This window comes from Trachemys scripta, chromosome 3 (genome assembly GCF_013100865.1).
Source record: "Trachemys scripta elegans isolate TJP31775 chromosome 3, CAS_Tse_1.0, whole genome shotgun sequence".
In the NCBI taxonomy this organism is placed as follows: Eukaryota; Metazoa; Chordata; order Testudines; family Emydidae; genus Trachemys; species Trachemys scripta.
The window spans coordinates 100,006,483-100,026,485 of NC_048300.1; positions in this window are offsets into that span (position 1 = coordinate 100,006,483).

Sequence of the window (20,003 nt, forward strand, 5' to 3'; positions counted from 1 at the left end):
CTCAAAACATATGCTTGATCAAGGATCTATTAGGCATGAAACAAGAGAATGTGTCCTTGTGAGCAGCAAGTATGCATATAGTTGAAAGCATCTGTTTATTTTTAAGAGAGGTTTAAAAAAAGGAATACCAACATATTTAATTCTAATGAAGTGATGGCATAATGCTACCAGTCAAGGAGATTCCAAGAGCAGACAGCAATTACTGAGACTAAAATGAACTGTCACTGAAACAAAATTTATATTCATTGAAATGTTTAATTATGTGACTTTTGTTTTGTTCTGTTCTTTTGCAGCTTAATAATGTCTCACATTTTAAGCTCCACAACAGTTTTTAGTCGTCACTGTTTGACTGGAATACTTTATTCGGGAAAAGTTAATGCCTGAAAAAGCAAACCACATGTCATTAGCCTTATTTGGTGAGTTTCAACAACAGATTTACGTAATTCATAGATTATAATGCCAGCATGTGCTGTTGTGATCATCTAGTCTGATCTCCTGCCTAACACAATAATGGAACATGGCTTTTCTAGATAGAATTTCATCTCTAACCCCTGTATTTCCAAAAAGTTGGTGGAGATTTAACCATGCAATCTAGCAGTTATTTTTAATGTAATATAATCACTCAAGACCAAATTCTCTGCTGGTGTCAACAATCACAGAACTATGAAGTTTTTAAAATTCCTGGTGGTAAACTATATTAAGGGACATGTGCCAGAGACCCCATGAAGTCTGATAGGGACTCTGCCATTGTTATTGATTTTACATGGGAGGTGCTCAGAGACTACAATGATGGGCAACAGTATAAAACCTAAAACAGATAAAATTGTACTTCTGTATTAAGAGTAATTTTGCAATGTATTTTCATGTCAAGGGCACTTAGGGCATTGTGGATATGTGCGATTTTTCATCATTTGCATAAATATAAATAAATAAAAAATAACCTGAAGGCACCATCTAGATTCATACTTATTCTTGACACTGAAGTTCATGACAGGGAACAGTTGTGCAGTACTTACTCCAGTTTTTCCTGGACAACAGAGAATCTCGTCCACTAATTTCAGTGGAATATACTCTATGGTAAATGAGGGCAGCAAAAGGCCCATACAGACTAAGTCAAAACCCACTGAAATCAATGAGAGTCTTTCTATTGATTTTAACGAGGTCTGCAACAGCCTATAATCTTTTATAAAGTCTACAAAGAAAAGCCAGGCAAACTAAATTGTAAATTGTAGAATGAAAAATAAACCTATCATTTAGTGTCATGCTCTATTAAAAAGGATTTTTTAAAGGATGTCACAAGATGAATGGTAGCAGATTTCAGTAAGGGAGGGTGAGGTAAATACAATGCTCTGTTTGAATGAAATTTTTCTCTCCAACAGCTTATTTTCAGCAGCATATAACAATAATGAAATAGAAGGTAATAAATAAATGTGTCTCACCAGAGCACTTGTGTTCATATCTCCATTCGCCTCATAATTTCCAGTGTTCTGCTGTTACAGCATAGTAATAATAAACTCTCTCAGAAGGAAAGAATATGGCCTGTCTTGCTCTCACTGGAGCCAAGCTGAGCTGGCAAAACTATCATTGGTGTGTTCATAGATGAAACAGAACTTAAATTTAACAGATCTTAGTTTAAGTTCCAATTTGTGATAGTCAGTTCTGGAAGGTTCATTGAGATCAGGTAGATTAGTCACAGAATGGTTAAAGCCCTTTTTCCTACGAACGAAAAGAGATTACCACAGGTTAATTATGGACAACTAAGTCTAATTAAAGGCATTTTGTGACTTTTAAAAACCTTCTCCGGTGAGAGAAAAAAGGGAGTAGGGATAAGAAGCAGGCTGCAGAAGGGTTGTGTGCAGCCAGGGGACAAGGCTTCTCCAATGTAAAGAACTGTTTTTTTTTCTGATAAAGGAAAATCTTGTGTATATTTCTGTTTGGGGAAGGAGTCTTGGTTCCCAGCATAGCTGGGCCCAGAGTGTATTAGAGAGGGTGGCTAGCATAAGAAGAGGCAATACTGGGGTGGGAGTTAGGAAATGTAATTTTTCTTTTTATTTAAAGAAGCCTGTGGGCCATCCCTAAGACCTACCCTGTAAATATCATAATTAAACCACTGTGAAGTACTAAACCTCAGCAGTGGGACTGATTTACCCAAGGACCCCTCAATGCCAGAGGGAGAAATGCTGAAGCCTGATGTGACAAAAGAGGCTCATTGTCACACAATATAAATGGAGAAGCAATGAAAACATTTTAGGCAGTTTTTTGAGGTTAGGTCAAAATCTGTTTACTCTTAAACTGTAATAAATCCAGAGTAACTCCATTAAAGTCAATAGATACTCCAGATTCACAATGATGTAACTGGGAAAGTCTACCTCTTCAAATTCAAGTTAGTACAGAAGCAGCAACTTATTTTGTGATGTCACAAGATAATTGCATAAGTGAATACCATACTGCATTTAACAGAAAGCATATAGCATAATTAACCAGTAATTGCACTGGAAATAATAGCAAGTAATATAAATTCAGTATAATTTTAACTAATTCTGTAAATTGTTCCTCCACTGAAATTACCTCCTATGGTCCTGACCCTGCAAACATCTACTTGTGTGTAATTCCTGTCACATGAATAGTTCCTTTGGAAAGTTAGAGAACTTTTCTTCTTTACTGTGGTCATTTACTAGTGCATAACAAGGTATTTGCTCCCCCGCAAAATCAGAATTTGGGTAAATAAGAATCCATGACAACAGTGAGAGGCAAGGAGAAAGGGAGACCCATAGAACCAAATCTGTCTCTAAGGAAAATATCAGTGTGACTTTTTTCCCCGCTCATGAATATCTATTCTTAACAGATGAAATTCAGCAATATGGCAGAAAGGCAGGACAAGGGATTCTCATCCTTTAAATCCAATTTAAGGCCACTTTTGAGAACATGGAATGAATGGCACCCTAGGTTTGTATCAGGGCTTGTGTAACTGTCTCTTGCAGTTTTTTTTTTTTTTTTAAATTGGTAAAGTGCTCATCTACTGCTCTTGGGGCAGCCTCTTGAGCTGTTTCAGATTTTTCTTAACTGATCTCCCTCTCTTCACCTCCAATTAGCCTAGTCCATCAACTTGACCTAAAATGAGTCACTCAGCCCTTAAACTCTAGGCCTTGCAGTTTTCCTTTGTCTCCCTGTCAGTATCTTAGATAAAGTCTAGGATAGGACTGTTACCCCTCTGCTATCTTAGGTCTTTCTGCCTCCTGGGTTCTTTCTGTTCTTTTATTGTTGGGTTTGTTTTCTTTACTGATCACAGCTGTGGGTGCATGCCTCCATGATTGGCAGTTCTGACAGCTGTGTTGGGTATGGTCCACCTAGTTGCTTGCCATCTAGTCCTCTCCCTTTTGCCTATACTCAGTATGGGGTTTGTAACCCCCATTAAAGTCTTCAATAAACCTGAAGAAGGTAAATGTGTTGATGTTTGGGCCAGGTAGAAGCTGGGGGAGGAGGGAGAAAGAGAAAAGAAAGATAAGATGCTTAAGTTATATAGACAAAACTGTAGGAAGTTGGAAAGCATATAATGCAGGGAGTGAGAGGAAATGAGTGTAAAGAAATGAGGTAGGAATGATAAAAAACAGGTCTGGAATTTGACTATTTAGTTTACTTTCAGTAAAGTCAAAAGTGAAATATAGAATCAGAATTGTGCCCAAATGGGCCTCATTTCTGCAGTATTTTGCAAGACAATAATGCTGTTTTTCCCAGTGGGACTTGTACATACATGAAGACCAGAAGATTAGATCATGTAGGTACAAGTTATAGTACACTATTATTACTGATTTACTATTAATGTTCATTTAGGACCACAGAGACCATGACAGACACGATTCTCCATTCCTTTATGCTGGTTTTACACTGGTGTTGCTCCATTGACTTAAACAGACCTAAATTGGTGTAACAGAGTGGAGAATAAGGATAAGGCTCACTTATTATAATTTGTAGGCTGCCATGGGAATATTTGGACTATTTTTTATCATCCTTGTGAAAACCTTTTAAGATTAAAAATCCATAATAGACAGTGAATGGGTGTATCAAAAGAGAGAATTACATCTGTCCTTATAAATGGTTTCATTATTTTTGTTCCCACCCCTTTGAAAAAATATAGCTTTATTCGATGTAGAGAAATGAGAAAAAACCCACAAGACAAGTGGTTTGCTATTTTTGTAAGCTATTGACCCTTTGTTTTTCTCTCCATATGACTTGGTGTATCCTGTTCTTTGTGATATGTGCTATTGTCAGGGCTGGATCCCCACTTTGAACTTTAGGGTACAAATGTAGGGGCCTGCATGAAAACTTCTAAGCTTAACTACCAGCTTAGCTCTGGTTCGGCTGCCACCATTTCAATGGATTCCCTCCCTGGGAAGCCTTGAAAAACCTTCACCCATTCCCTGGTGAAAACAAATCCAAACCCCTTGGATTTAAAACAAGGGGAAATTAACCATTCCCCTCCTTCCACCCACCAACTCCTGGTGAATCAAGATCCAAAACCCCTTTGGATCTAAAACAAGGAAAAATCAATCAGGTTCTTAAAAAGAAGGCTTTTAATTAAAGAAAAAGGTAAAAATCATCTCTGTAAAATCAGTATGGAAATTAACCTTACAGGGTAATCAAACTTAAAGAGCTCAGAGGACTCCCCTCTAGTCTCAGGTTCAAAGTACAGCAAACAAAGAGAAACACTCTAGTAAAAGGTACATTTACAAGTTGAGAAAACAAAGGAAAACTAACATGCCTTGCCTGGCTATTTACTTACAAGTTTGAAATAGGAGAGACTTGCTTAGAAAGATGTGGAGAACCTGGATTGATGTCTGGTCCCTCTCAGTCCCGAGAAAGAACACACTCCTAAACAAAGAACACAAACAACAGCCTTCCCCCCCCCCCCCCCACAATTTGAAATTATCTTGTCCCCTTATTGGTCCTTTAGGTCAGATGCCAGCCAGGTTACCTGAGCTTCTTAACCCTTTACATGGAAAAGGATTTTGGAGTCTCTGGCCAGGAGGGATTTTTATAGTACTGTACACAGGACAGCTATTACCCTTCCCTTTATAGTTATGACAGCTATCTTAAATGTTCTTGATGTCATGTTATTGTGGCTATCACCACAATCTGTCAAGTTCACAATTTATGAAATGCCCAGTTATACGCTTTAAGGCCAGAAGGGACCTTCATGATCATCTAGTTTGACCCCTGCACATTGCAGGCAACAGAACCTCATCCATCCAGTCTGGTAATGGACCCATAACCTCAGTCAAAGGAAGCTGTGCACAAGCTCCAGCCTGGTGGTTCCAAGGGCCAGTTTTCAATCTCCAGGACGTCCCCCCCCCCCCCGTTCATACCATTGATTCCTATGGGAAAAGGAGTTTTGACTTACAGTGTTTCGACTTACAACGCAATTCTGAGGAACGAATTGTGTCGTAAGTCCAAGGACTCTCTGTAAAGTCATTGGGCCCGATTCTTCTTTCACTTATACTGTTTTTACACCAGCATAATTCGATTAAATTCCACAGAGTTGCCTCAGATTTGCACCTGTGTAAAATAGGAGAATCTATAATTCCACTGAAGCAAATGCAGTTACTTCCAGTTTAAAATGATGTAATGGAAATCAGAATCTGGGTATTTTTCTTGCATAATTTTGACTTTTTTTATTCATTGTTCATTCTCTCCCCTGCTCCCTTCTCTGTTTATAATTTCACTAGTCTAAAATGAAGGAGTTAGACTGAATTTTCTGATGTGCATTTGTGTATTAACTGCAAGATATTCTGTTCAAATTTCTAATGAATATTCAAAATGAATTTGCGTAGACGTAGAGTGTTTCCACATCCTTTGTATGTTCCATATCTACAACCATTCTGGTGACTCTGTCTGCTTTTCCTCTTGCTCACACTGGTATACATCAAGAGTAACTATTGAATTAATTCCATTGTCCTAGAATGACATTATAGCAAAGACCTAACTGTCACTATAGTACAGCCACTGGTTCCTACACCACAGGTTCCTACCATAATATGCAGGTAGGAGTATCTTTTTACAAACATCTCACTTTATTATTGTGCACAGCAAGCATACTGTTAACTTAATAGGTCATCATGAAACATTCATGAACCCTTTATGTGTCCTGGTGTTGGACAAAAAGAATAGCTGTGCCTCTTTTGCTATGGTACCACTTTTCCAAATGAAGAATGGTGAAAAAAGGTGGTCTAGCAGTCAGACAGTGTGGGGTGGTATCCAGATTCACAAAAACTTGGACACTTCCATTGTAATGTAATAAAGGATTAGCAAGAAAGCTAAACAAGTGTTATTACCTCCAAGTCACCTTGCCCATCTATGCAGCACTCGGTGCACCACAGTTACAATTAGGATTTGATTTGGTATTCATCGTTAACATTAATTAGAATGAATCCATTATGCATTCTGCTTGATGTTTTGTGCATTTCCACAGAGCTTTCATTGCAGCTCAGCATTAATTAAACTTTAATTATGGATGCTTAGTTACATGACTGTCAACCTGCTAAGTCCCATATATGTGATACCGGCCTTTACAATACATGACAGACTGAAAATGAGGGACATAATGAAAAACAAAGAGTCAAGTGAAGAATGATGTGGAGGTTCATCTCTAACATACGTTACATATTCTAACACCCCAGCTCCAAGAGTTAGCATGTCTTTTGCCAGCAATTTAGAACAAGAGTATCAGTTACATTATTACCAGGTTTATATGCAACCAAAATACATCAATGGCCGGTGCTGTTGGGGTGTGGCTAAATGAAACATTGCTCTATAAAGGGCCCGCTCCTATAATTATTAATCATGCAAAGCTCATGGTAAAAATCTATGGGAATTTTGGCTTTGCAAAAACTGTCAGGACAGGACAGAATTGTGGTTTTTTACTAAAAACAGCATTTTCAGATATCATTGTAAAAAGTTCTGTTCTGTCCTTTTAAGGGGACCCTATCAGATTTATATTAGAAATTGTTTTCTTTCCACTATTTGTGTTACCATTTTAGAAGAATGATTATTTTCCAGTCTTAAAGCAGTTTTAAGACTTGAACCAACTCCCATTAAAATTAAAGGAAAGAGACATCTATTGATCTCAATGAGAACTGACTAGGGCCCTAATCCCAGTCTAGGCCTGTCTTATTTAGTGAACTAGATTGCAGCTAATTTGTGTGTGTTCAGACACAGGTCAATGTATGGCTTTGACTCATTGACTTCTTTGCTTACTTATCAGTATTATTATAGTGTCAGAAGCGCATCACTAAAAATGTTACATGTACTTTGTTGACCAACTGCCTCTCCAGCAACAAAGTCAGATTATGCTAGAGTCTTGTATAGACAGTGGGTGTGAGCATAGATATTTTTTATTTTGTAAAAGTGAATATTGGCTTTAAAGTGTGTGGCCATGTCATTTGCCATTGAGTAGGTAGATAATTTATTCTGCTTAGGTTCTCTTCTTCTACTGCATGCACCATCATGGTCTCTGAGCATCTTTAAGTACAGGCCTTCACAAACCTTCCCCAGCATTCTTGAGTTAACAAGAATATACTAGCCTAAGGCATCAAAAGTGCAAAAGAAGAAAAAAAAAGAGAAGAGGTTTTGCCATTAGTCAGTTTGACTAATTGTGTGTGTTAAAATTTAACAAGTGAATCTAATACAAGTGTTAAGATGAAAGGGTAAAATCAGTACTATAATTCTGCAGATACAATAACCTGTGTGCCTGGCAAAGTGTAATATGTAAAAGTTCTTTGATTCTTTTTCATTTTACTTGTTTGGATACCCAGGAAAAAAAAAAAAGATGTACAAGAGTACAAATGGATCAACAAATACTTTGTTAATGGTTCTCAAGGGGCAATTCCAAGTATTAATACTGGACTCCCAACTATGATAAGACATTCCAAGTGCAGTCAAAAAGGGTGATGGGGAAGCTGCTCTTAGGACAACTCTGCTTTATTGAGTTAAAGAGCTGAATTCTGGCAAAAAAAAAATCAGAAGCAAGAAACAGGGTTGAGACTCACCACCGTGGCGCCTCCTATTGGTTGTTCCAGGAATTAGCTCAGTCCAGTGGAGCACCCCCTCTTAGGGGTGTCCCGACCGTCGTCTCGCCCTCGGTTGGCGTGTCTGAGCCCACGTCGTTCATCAACTCACAGCATCCTCCGGCAGTGCCCCTCTGTCTTTCCACACCCCCTTCCGCGTGGGGGTCAATCAGCAGTCTCCTCATCCAGCCACTGTAGTCAACCACACACCCTCCCATCAGGGATCTGGCGTGGTCTGTACTGGCCACTCCCTACAGCCAATGGCTAGATGTACTGCAAGAGGGTAGGGGGGAAACCCAGGCCCACCCTCTATTCTGGGTCCCAACCCAGGGACCCTCTGGTGGCAGCCTCGCTGTCCTCCTACTCTCCCCTCATCTGTCCGCTTCCCTGGGCCGCTTCCCCTACGGCCCCTTGCACCCGCTAGGCCCTTCCACTCAGGGCCTGCAGCCTGGCAGGTCTCAGGCTAGAGCTCCCCTCTGCTCCCTGAGCCTGGCCAGCATTGCACTGTCTACCGTGCTAGTCTCCCAGTTTGGAGATGGACCTTCCCCTCTCAAAGGCCTGGGACAGACTGCCTGCTCTCTCCCTGAGCAGCCTTTTATAGGGCTGAGCCTGGCCCTGATTGGCTGTCTCCAACCTGGGCCCTGATTGGCTCCCAGTAAGCCCTTCTCTCATTGGCTGTGTGTCTGCCCAGGCCCATTGGCCTGCTGCAGCCCATAATCTCAGGGAGTGGGGCAGCCACTCCCCTACAAAGCATAAAAGTGCAAAAGCTGGGTAAGAAGATAGAGCTTGAAATCATAATACTAAGGCATTGTTATACCTCAAACTCCCTACAAGTATATGGCTTCCCAGAACCACACCTTAATGGACAGAGCAAGATTACTGCATCCTAAACTCATTCTTCACTGTGAGGTTACTTTTTTGGCCGGTGATACTGTGACTGCATGTATAATTATGACAATATTTGTTAGTAGGTTTTTCCCCTGAGTGTATCATTCTGTTATTCTATTTGACAAAAATCAGAGCGTGAATGACTTTTGTGAGTCTAAAATGAGAATGTGTGAAGCATATTTCTCTGCAATATTTTATGTTGTTATCTTATTATTCTGATCCATTCAACTGTAGAGTAAAGAATTCAGTATCCTTTTCCTCCCTCCCCCATATAAGCAATACAGATTTGCCATCAGAAACTAAAATGAAAAGCAGTTATTTTTTCTTAAACACATCAATCATAAACGAAGACAAGAACTTGAAAATGTGCTTATGTTTTAAAGTTTACAATTCAGGCAGCTATCAAAGATTTTGTTCTTATTACCGTGAAATGAAAAGGCAATTTTAAAGACATAATTCAAAACATAGCATTTTGTGCTCACAGCAATCATAATGAGAAAGTACTGCAGATATGCATGAATACCCCCATAAGAAATATGAGACTGTCTGAAAAATATAATTGTCACCCACTTCAAGTTTCTCTTAGTTCCTACAACATGTTTCATAAAACAACAAACTCATGACCTTGTCTAACATGCTATAACCAAACATAGTGTGACATCATGTTACAGCTGATAATATAAGAATGGGTGAGATCCTCAGTTGGTGTAGCTGAATATATCTATGAAAATGTACATACCTGATGATTTGGCCTATTTATTTGGAGAAAGATGAGAGAAGCATATATCACTAGTGATTAATCTCAGTTTAATTTGAATGAACAGTCAAAAGTTTGGATGCTATTTATCCAAACCTATTTCATTCTCATAAAACTGACTGTCACATGATGATGATTAGAGTACTTCTTGGTTTGGTTCAGCTTGAAAATACCAAATAACTGATTTTTCATTCATATCTCAACATATTCATAAATGATCTGGAAAAGGGGGTAAACAGTGAGATGTCAAAATTTGCAGATGACACAAAACTACTCAAGATAGGTAAATCCCTGGCAGACTGCGAAGAGTTACAAAGGCATCTCACAAAAATGGGTGACTGGGCAACAAAATGGCAGATGAAATTCAGTGTTGATAAATGCAAAGTAATGCACATTGGAAAATATAATCCCAGCAATACATATAAAATGATGGGGTCTAAATTAGCTGTTACCACTCAAGAAAGAGATTGTGGAGTCATTGTGGATAGTTCTCTGAAAACATCCACTCAATGTGCAACAGCAGTCAAAAAAGTGAGCAGTATGTTGGGACTCATTAAGAAATGGATAGATAATAAGACGGAAAATATCATATTGTCTCTATATAAATCCATTGTACGCCCCCCTCTTGAATACTGTGTTCAGATGTGGTTTCCCAATCTCAAAAAAGATATGTTGGAATTGAAAAAGGTTCAGAAAAGAACAACAAAAATGACTAGGGGTATGGAACAGCTTTCATATGAAGAGAGATTAATAAGACTGGGACTTTTCAGCTTGGAAATGAGATAACTAAGGGGGGATATGATAGAGATATATAAAATCATGACTGGTGTGGAGAGAGTAAATAAAGAATTGTTATGTACTTCTTCTCATAACACAAGAACGAGGGGTCACCAAATGAAATTAATAGGTAGCAGGTTTAAAACAAACAAAAGGAAGTATTTCTGCACACAACACACAGACAAAACTATAACAGGGTTCAAAAAAGAACTAGATAAATTCATGGAGGATAGGTCCATCAATGGCTATTAGCCAAGATGAGCCGGGATGCAAACCCATACTCTGAAGTCTCCCTAGACTCTGTTTGCCAGAAGCTGGGAATGGGCAACAGGGGATGGATAACTTGATGATTACATGGTCTGTTTATTCCCTCTGAAGCAAGTGTTATTGGCCGCTGTCAGAAGACATGAAACGGGGCCAGGTGGACCATTGGTCTGACCCAGTATGGCCATTCTTATGTTCTCTCCTCACATCCTGCAGCCAGATAAAAACAGCAACATTGATTTAAGATCAGAATCAAGGTAAATAGAATGACTCTACTGATGTCATTACTGGTGTAAAACTAGAACGAGACCAGAATCCAGTCCAGAAAGTATTGAGAAGCATAGCTTTTTTTCCAGTCAAACTTATGTAAAACCTCAAAAAAAAAAAAAAAAAAAAACTTCAGTGTTCGTTTTGGGGAAAAGGTTTGTATCAGAGTTTATTTCATGCAAATCTATTTGCTTATCCCTAAAAGTCTATTTCAAAGTAGAAACAATATAGCTGACATTTTGGTGCAACATAGGTCTGCAAAGAATGTTTGAAATAGAGCTGATAGCTATGCAGTTGCATTATCTTCACTGATTGTCAAAAATGGGGGGATGGAAATTACATAATTGTTGAATGAAAATTTCAAAAAAAATTCAGTGAGCTGTCTTATTGTTATAGCCTTGTCCTCCTTACCCATCGCTGTGTTTGTTATGTCACACTGTGATCCTTGTTCTCGCACTCCAGGCACTTTCTGCTTTTCCATATGAGAGCTTGTGAGGGAACAAAATTATCAACAAGTATTGTGATATTCAAGGCTAGTGCTTGAGAATGCCTGGGTGGAAGTTCCACTGTTTGTGCTTGCTGAAGGGCAATATTTAAAGAGATATTTCATGTATACAGCAAACTCTTGGTTGGTTTGTCTTGATGTATGGTCTTTTCTTCCCACTGAAAGGAATTCTTAATTAACCGAAGGCACCATTTTAGTAATAATGCTGCTGCCGTGGGAGCTGAAAAATGTACCATATTAAATTGGACAGACCCATGGAGTTGAGAGGGTACACTGGTCTGATTACTGCTTTTCACTTTGTGTAGCCAGTTACACCTGTGCCAAGTGAGTGCAAAACACAGGTATAAAACACAAGATGCCAGGCAGTAGAGAATCAAGCCCATCATCTTCAGAAGGAAAGTGATTTAACCTTTTGTTTCCAGGTGCCAAAGGACAACTGAAAGATGCCCATGATGGCAGATTTGGATTTGTAATAAGCATAAAAAGAGAGAACACTTGGAAGAGGCAGTGATAAACCAATACCAGGCTAAGGAGACCAAAAATTGTTAAAAAGCAAATGGATGGAACCCACATGAGACTAAGACATCTGAAAGTCCTAAACATAGTAATGCATCTATTATGTGACACCTGTCCCCCTTCAGCAGGCTTAATTGCTATCAAGTATAGATGGATTTAAATCTGGTCCCTGAAATATGTCTCAATTAAGTGAAGTTTCTGGTTAAGCATGTTGCACTTAACTGAATTGTTTTGTCTCTGATGTCATGAGACAATAATGTGGGAGAGACAGAGGGGTGGGGTCTCTGTCTTCCTCATGTTGTGGCTAGTTGGGGTATATCCTCCTGCAGCCAGGATCAGAGCCAAGTGAGGGCCCCAGTAGAGGGAAGGAACATTTGAAAAGGTCTGAAAGCACACAGGATATATCTACACTGGAGCTGGAAGGTGTAATTTCCAGCTTGAGTATATCTTGTTCTGATCAAGCTAGGGTGCTAAAAATACAGCATATCTGCAGTGGTGCAGGCAGTGGGAGGGACTAGCTGCCCACAATATAATTCCATCTGAGACAGTAGGCACATACTTGGGATGGCTAGCCCCTCCTGCTGCTCTCACCACTACAGCTACATGCTATTTTTTACCACACTAGCTCATTCAGAGGTAGAGCAGGTTTGTCTACTTGAGCTGAAAATTCCAACTTCAGTCTAGACATACCCGCAGACTGGCCATGCTACCCGCTGCAGAGCTGCAGTCACTGTCAGCGCTCTGTCACGCAGAGATGTTGGGCAATGGCAGCCGGCAAGGCTGCTAGCAGAGAACTTCCGTGGCAATAGGGACAGCCAACATAAAAAGTCTTAGAAGTCATTTCCCCAGCTTCACATCAAAGCACCAACTCTTTGATTTACCCAGCATGTCTCTGCAAATGTTCAACTGCCAAACAAGAGAGGAGTCAGTCAGAAATTATCTGAGCAAAAGGCAAATTTCTATATGTGAGCTCTAGGAACAGAGATCCCATTGTCCTTGATAAATTAATTGCTAGTTGTATGATTCCCCATGACAGACTTTGAATCAGAGAGGTCTGAGCCAAACCACTGTTCTGAATATCCCTAACTTTTGTAGAAATTTAGGTCTGGATCCAAACTTCACAACTGTGCAATATCACTGGGCTCACTCATTCTCCGTTGTCTAAAATTAGACCAGGAAACTGGCATTTGGGACTCTCATTGGAAATAGACTGCTGTTATTTACAAAGTGTGCACATGTGTCAGTAGTTCATGGCAGTGCAGGCCTATTCCTTACTACTTGTGCCAGGAAGGATCAAGTACCTGTAGATGTCGGAAGTGAACAAGTCTGACCCAAGCTTTCAGTGTTCCCTCTGGTAAGCTCTGCTCTTACAGTTCTACATCAAGGATGTTAAAAATAGAGAGGATATATTGCAATCCTTCACTGGGATCTTAACCCCCCAAGCCAAACAAAATTCCAAGAAATTTCAGTTACTGGTTCCTACATGACCTTTCTCTGTGACCAGTGCCAGTTTGCTTCTGGGCAGGACTACTTTCTCCAGGATATTGAAAAAGGTAAGAAGCCTTCCATTTCTATTTGCCAAGAGAAAAAATCCAGACTCACTCAGTCCTTTAGAGCTGGAAGTGTCTCTGTAATCACTAATAGACATTCACAGCATGCCCTGGCCTAACTTGACCATAATGGGGAAAAAAGGACATATTTGAGGCAACATTTTTAGGGTAATAAAATATTCATACAAAGACAAAAATGCACCTAGAATACTTGGTAAAACTTAAACATCATTGGAGCCCAAATATAGGTATTCATAGTAATTGTTGGGTTGAACAGAAATGTAGGTCATCAGAAATAAAAAAAATCACCCATTCATACAGTCCACCTTAGCAATTGGACAAATGGTCTTAATTCCTGTCATCAAGGCCCTGTCCTTTAGTTTCTTTCATTAGTAATCAGGAAATATTCCTAGGAAATATTGAAGTGAATATTCATTGTGGGTAAGAGCTGAGACTACTCAATTTGGATCCTGGATCCTGATTTGAAATTGTACCAAGAGATCTGTAATACCATGGAGACAAAGATCCCATATTTTCAATATTTACAAGTCAAACATTATATTGTAAAATCTGGATATGAGGCAGCTCAAGCCAGACCTTTAACCACATTTGTGCAGTTGACCCAGGAGCAAGCTGGAACAAAAGGTTTACTTGCTAAGATTTATACAATTTTGACTGAAAAAGATGTTGATAAGAGAATAATCCAGACGAAAAGGTGAGACAGGGCTTTGGACAAAGATATGAATGAGTGGGAAAAGAGACATACATCTTCAGTTTGTGTAGCTCAAATAATGTATTTATAAATTACTGTATAGATAGCATTTGACTCCAATTAAGATCTAACATATTTTTGCTTCTAGTGAGGCGCTCTGTTGGAGGGATTGTAGGGAACAGGGAACATACTTGCACATCTGGTGTTTGTGTCCAGGAATTAGATGATTTGGGGAAAAATTATTAAACAAATTCATCTTATGACAAAATGCAGGCTTCTTAGAAAGCCCCTAACCTGCTTACTTAATGCTTCAGTAAAGGATCTACATTTTAAACATAATGACAAATTGTTTTTTGTTATTGTTAGCAGCTAAACTTTTTGTTGCATATCACTGGAAAAAAGTGACCCGTCCTCCTATGGAGATGCGGTATAATAAAATATGGACTATCCTTGTAATTGAAAAGCTTTCACACCATACACAAGAGAAGCATTAAAAAGAGGATAGGTATTTAGAAACTTGGTCACTCTTTTTAGCATACTCAGAGGAAGGCTTCCCAGCCAGCAAGCCAGAAACTTTAGCCAAGTTCTTTGAATATTAACCTGATCCTGAACAAGTAGTGTACAATGTAGTATGTTAATGTTTTATTGTAACTTTGCCTTTAAAAAACAAACATTTTTGGTAAGTGTGTCCTGGGGTCACTACTATCAACTTCTAACACGCCAACTGAACTATTTGTACACACTGCACTCAGCAAGTTTTACTCATTATAGTACTAACAAAATGTCTTAATGTTTTGTAATTGTAACCTCCCATACTTTTATTGATAAGATAAAAAATTGGGACACTTAAATGTTCTTAAATAATATTATATGAAAAACAGGGTAAAATCAGGACCTATGATCACTTGATCTTTACCAAGTCAGTCCCTGGAAACACAGGCATTCTTAGAAAGTGTTTATTTTTCACACATTTGACTGCACTATCTGTCCTGAGCTGAGTGTTACAGAACAAAAAGTATATTTAGCAGAGGTCTTCACTTCAGAGTTAGCCCAGGTTTGCCTAGGATTGATAGAGTGTCCCCCACTACAAAGTGCTACCTATGTCAGACCCATGTGACTGCAACCACAAAGGTGCGGTACTAGCCTATGCACTGGGATGGAGCTTGATGGGATACCCCATGGTTCTAAGCAGTGCATTACACTGGGGTGCTCTATGAATTCATTTGCAGGGTGCTCTCTCTTTCTCAACTAGCACAGAGCAGCTGTATGTGCCAGTGATGGGAGAAAAATACTTCATGTAAATAACTTGCAAGTGGAGTTACTCATTATTAGTAAAGACAGTTCTGAAGGCAAAAGCAAAGAGCATTTGCCAGCAATAACTTTTAATGAGAATGTCATTAAAGAATTCAGTCTGAAAACCACAAAGTGAATCATAGTGCACCCAACTAAATACTCTGCCTCTCCATTTCTGTTAGCTGGCAGCATGGGAGGGTGATTTCTTGGACAGCATCTATTAAAATGCTGCAGATGCACAGCAGGCATGGAACAGGCAAATGTGGGGTTCAAATACAGTGTGGTAGAAGGGAGGAGTTAGACAAAGTACAGCCCATCTGGAATTCTGGGATAGCACCTGGGCTTAATTAGTCTGCATTTTCACCACAAAGGTGGTGGGTTGTCAGCCTGGACTGAAGCAAAACCCAAACTCAAGTCTATATCCTCACCTGGGTGTGTCCGCCCAATCTTAAAGCACCCTGAAGCCTGGGTTTAAATTTTTCTGGTTGGTCTGAAGGGGAATTAGGGGCCACACCTGGGCTAACTGCAGTGAAGGCATAACTTTAGAATCAATCCTCATGCAAGTGGTTCTCCTAAATAAGATGAGAAAAGAGACTTCCCTGTTCCTAAAGGAAGAAGTTTCTAAAGTATTTCAGTTACGGAAATTATAATATTATAAATAAATTATAATAAATTATAATTAAAGAGCTACTGTGTAACAAAACACAGATGAAGACAGAGGGCTAAATCTTGTCCCCCTTGAAACACATGTTCAAAACTTCCATTGATTTCAGGAGGACCAGAATTTCATCTCGAATCTGTCATATGAATGGAGATATGCATACAGCTTGAACATGACTTGAAGCTGCTGGTTAATTTATTTAAGTTCTCAGTTACCAAAAGGGCAAAGTGTGAGGAAAAACAAGTTAAAATTATTGACATTGTCAGGAACAATTGTACATGGTATTTTCTGTGCAGTGGCTCAGGCATTTTCAAGGACAGACATTAGTATATTGAACATGTAACAGTGAAGAGAGAGCTCCTGGCACAGTCAGATGCAAAGCAGATTTCCATCAATATCTTCCTGAGGATGTCAGTCACTAGTAGGTGGAATTTCAGCTCATCAAGAGATGTTGTGTTCCAAAGCCAGGTTAGAAATTTGTGAACAAAGGTGGTAAAATAAGTTATGAATTTCATCTTTGCTAATACATAACAGTGTCAGAGAGCTATGCCAGGGGCATGATCTTGGACATTTTATGGAATTTTTGGAAGAAGTCAGGTTACTCTGAGTTCAAAAAGGACATGATTACACAGAATTAATGAACTTGTAGTGGCTGAATGTCTAGATGCTGTTTGCTGATTTCACTCATAGTTCAAACTGAATGTAAAACTTCAAGATAAAAAATGATGACACACATCATGTTAGTAAACATCAGTAGCTTGTGAAAAGAAGCTGGAAATATTGAAGAAATACTGGAACACCAGAAAGCTTAAATATTTCCTGTCACTGAGGAAACATGTGGAAAATTCAGCTGCTGTCATAGACAATGCTAGTAACATCAAACGAATGCACCAGTCATACTCAAACAGAATTGGGGAGTAACTGGAAATCTTTACAGGCTTCCATTCCAGCAGCTGGAGAATGTCGCTATTAATTAGATAGCTGCATTGAGTTTAGCCACTCAAGATCATCACACTAGACATTGACTGCTATATGGCTTGCTGCTGTCCATGTATTTATTTCTTTCCTGTTAAGGTATTAAATGTTTTTTTGCACACCAGGTGTTCATTCAAGGCTTTCTTTTCTAAATCACTGAGCATGGGGGGTAAGCCTTATGTACAGATATTCCAGTGATTTTGGTTTGGTTTGGGAGAAAAACATTCGTGCTATTCAGAGATAGATTCAAAGAGATAGATGAAGATCTACTAGTACTGGAAAAATAGCACCAGTATCCTCCTCAAATAAACCAAATCAAAGCTATCTTACTTTTATAGAACGAATGCAACCACATCAGCTAAAACTGCCTCCTCTGTCTATTGTGTGTGAGCTTTTTTTCCTCTAAAAAAATTGCCAGTCAATATTCTTTCCCTCTAGAGGTAAAATAGGGATAAAGTTAAATTACCTCTGCACCTCCTATATCTCGGCCTCTTTGCAATACACTTCATAGATCATCATCTCCAATAAATATTTTAAAATCTGAAAGACTCCATGACAATTGTTTTGTATAAATCGTGTGTTTGAGGGTAACCTTAGTCCATTGGTTTTTTTCTTTTGAAAACTAAATTCTAATTTTAAAGACATAATTTTGCTCTAGAGTAAATGTTCTGATTATATCAAAGAAACTCCACTCTTAGTTCCCCCCCCCCCCACACACACACATAATTTTCTTTCCTTTAATATTTATCCCTTGGAAGTTTTAACAAGTTTTCTATTTCTTAGGCCAGCCTCTACTTCTTGATCATGCAGTAAAGTAATCTTATTCAATATCTGGCCCCAATATTATGTCAACAAGTTATAATATAATAAACATCAAATTATAAAATTATACATAACAGCTTTTTGGTAGCCTCTGTGAAGTGAGTGAATGGCCTTAGTCCATTTCCTAATGGACAGGTGTGTGCGTCACAAAAAAAATCACCACAACTAGCATTAATTGGTAGAGCTGGGTGAAATTTTTGTCAGAAACATAGCTAGTCAACAGTGCAGATTCAGATACACCAAAATGTTTTGTGAACGCCTAGCAGTTTTACTGATTGTCACGTTTTTGGTATTTTTTAAAAAATCTGAAAAAGTTAAAACATTTCATTGTGACACTTTCAAAACAACATTTTGTTTTTGAAATTTCCTTCAATTTTAATTTTTAAAAACCACTCAAAATTAAAACATTAATTAACTGTTTGTCCACCTGAAATTATTGTTTTTTCTTTTTACCTGCCTTTTTTCCTCCCCAGAACTGCCAGCGAAGCCAAAGAATCAATTATTTACACAGCTCTACTAACTGGCACCCTGGTTTCCGTTTTCAGCAGAGGAGCCCAGGCTTAAAATCAGATGCAATGAGTGACTGAACCACCCTTTCACACTGAGATCAGGGCTGAGTAAGCACAATAGGGCAGGGTGAGGAAGTTTTATTCTCTAGGTACTCCTAGGAAGCCACTGAAAAGATATTTGAGTGTGTTTCCTAGCTAGAAGATCCAAGATTAAGAGTGCAACCTTCTCCTCCAAACTTTTCTGCCAGTCCAGCTGAAGGGTTGGAAATAGAAAGAAATAAGAAGTGGTCAGAAATGGTGTTTGTAGAAGCTTCTCTTGAAACACTCCAATACTGAAAATTCCAGTGAGCCACTATTTAATTAGTCAGAGGGGGCATTTCAGGGAATAGAAGAAATAGCTCATACTTGCATGAGTTCAAAACACTTTCTCCACAGCATGCTCTCTTCTATCCCTCTCTCCCTTCTCCCTCCCCCCCCCCCACCAAAAAAAATGAGTTCTGGACCTAGATTAAACTAGAGTCTCCTGCATGGTACCAAGTAACTGGATAATGAGAACCATTTAATAACATTTTGTAAAACTCTCCGTTGGTGAAGATGGCTCACTTTGAAAATGTGCAAAGGATAAATAAATATGTCTTTGATCAACGTACGTATAAGCTGCAATTTTACAACAGACTTGATGGAAGTCAAGCTAACAAGCCTCTGAACTGTAGCCTGCTACATGGAAATAGTTGGGAAGAGACAATATTTATGAGCTGCAGAAAGAGACAGTCTTGTCTTAGAGGTATTGGTGTTCATCAGTTTTCATTGACAATTTTTCTCTTATTCAAATTCACTGATTTGTTAAACATTGAGTGAGCCAGTGACTTCATTGTGATACATGATAGTTGATCTGCCATCTTCAATACATTTTGTTTGATCCTACCTTCTGGCGTTTTCCTTGTGAGACAGATTCGGCACAATACTGTTGATATCTTTAGAACTCCTTTCCCCCCCCCTTCTCTTTGCCTTGTTAATGGTGTGAGCAAATAGCCTAACTAGTTTTAAGAGGGAGTCTGATAAATTTATGAATGGAATTACAGGAATAGCCAGGTACTGGACTCAATGACTTAGGAAGTCCCTTCCTTATGCTCTATGTTTCTGACTTTTCATTTAGATCAGAATATTAGGAAAAACAGACACAGATATTTGTGTAAATATATATCTTAATTCTATTTAGTGACTGCACATGGAAAATAAAAAGGAAACAAAATTAAATGTTAACTTAAGGTCATAATCAAAGACTTCCATGACTGTTACTGTTCATTCAATTAAATGATTTGATTCAGCAGCGCAACAAGGAGTAAAAATAAAATTAACAATAAGATCATCAATTTCAATGACTCTGCAGTAAAAATGAACATCTACTGCTGGTATGCAAAGCAGTTACTGACATGGTGCTAAGAAG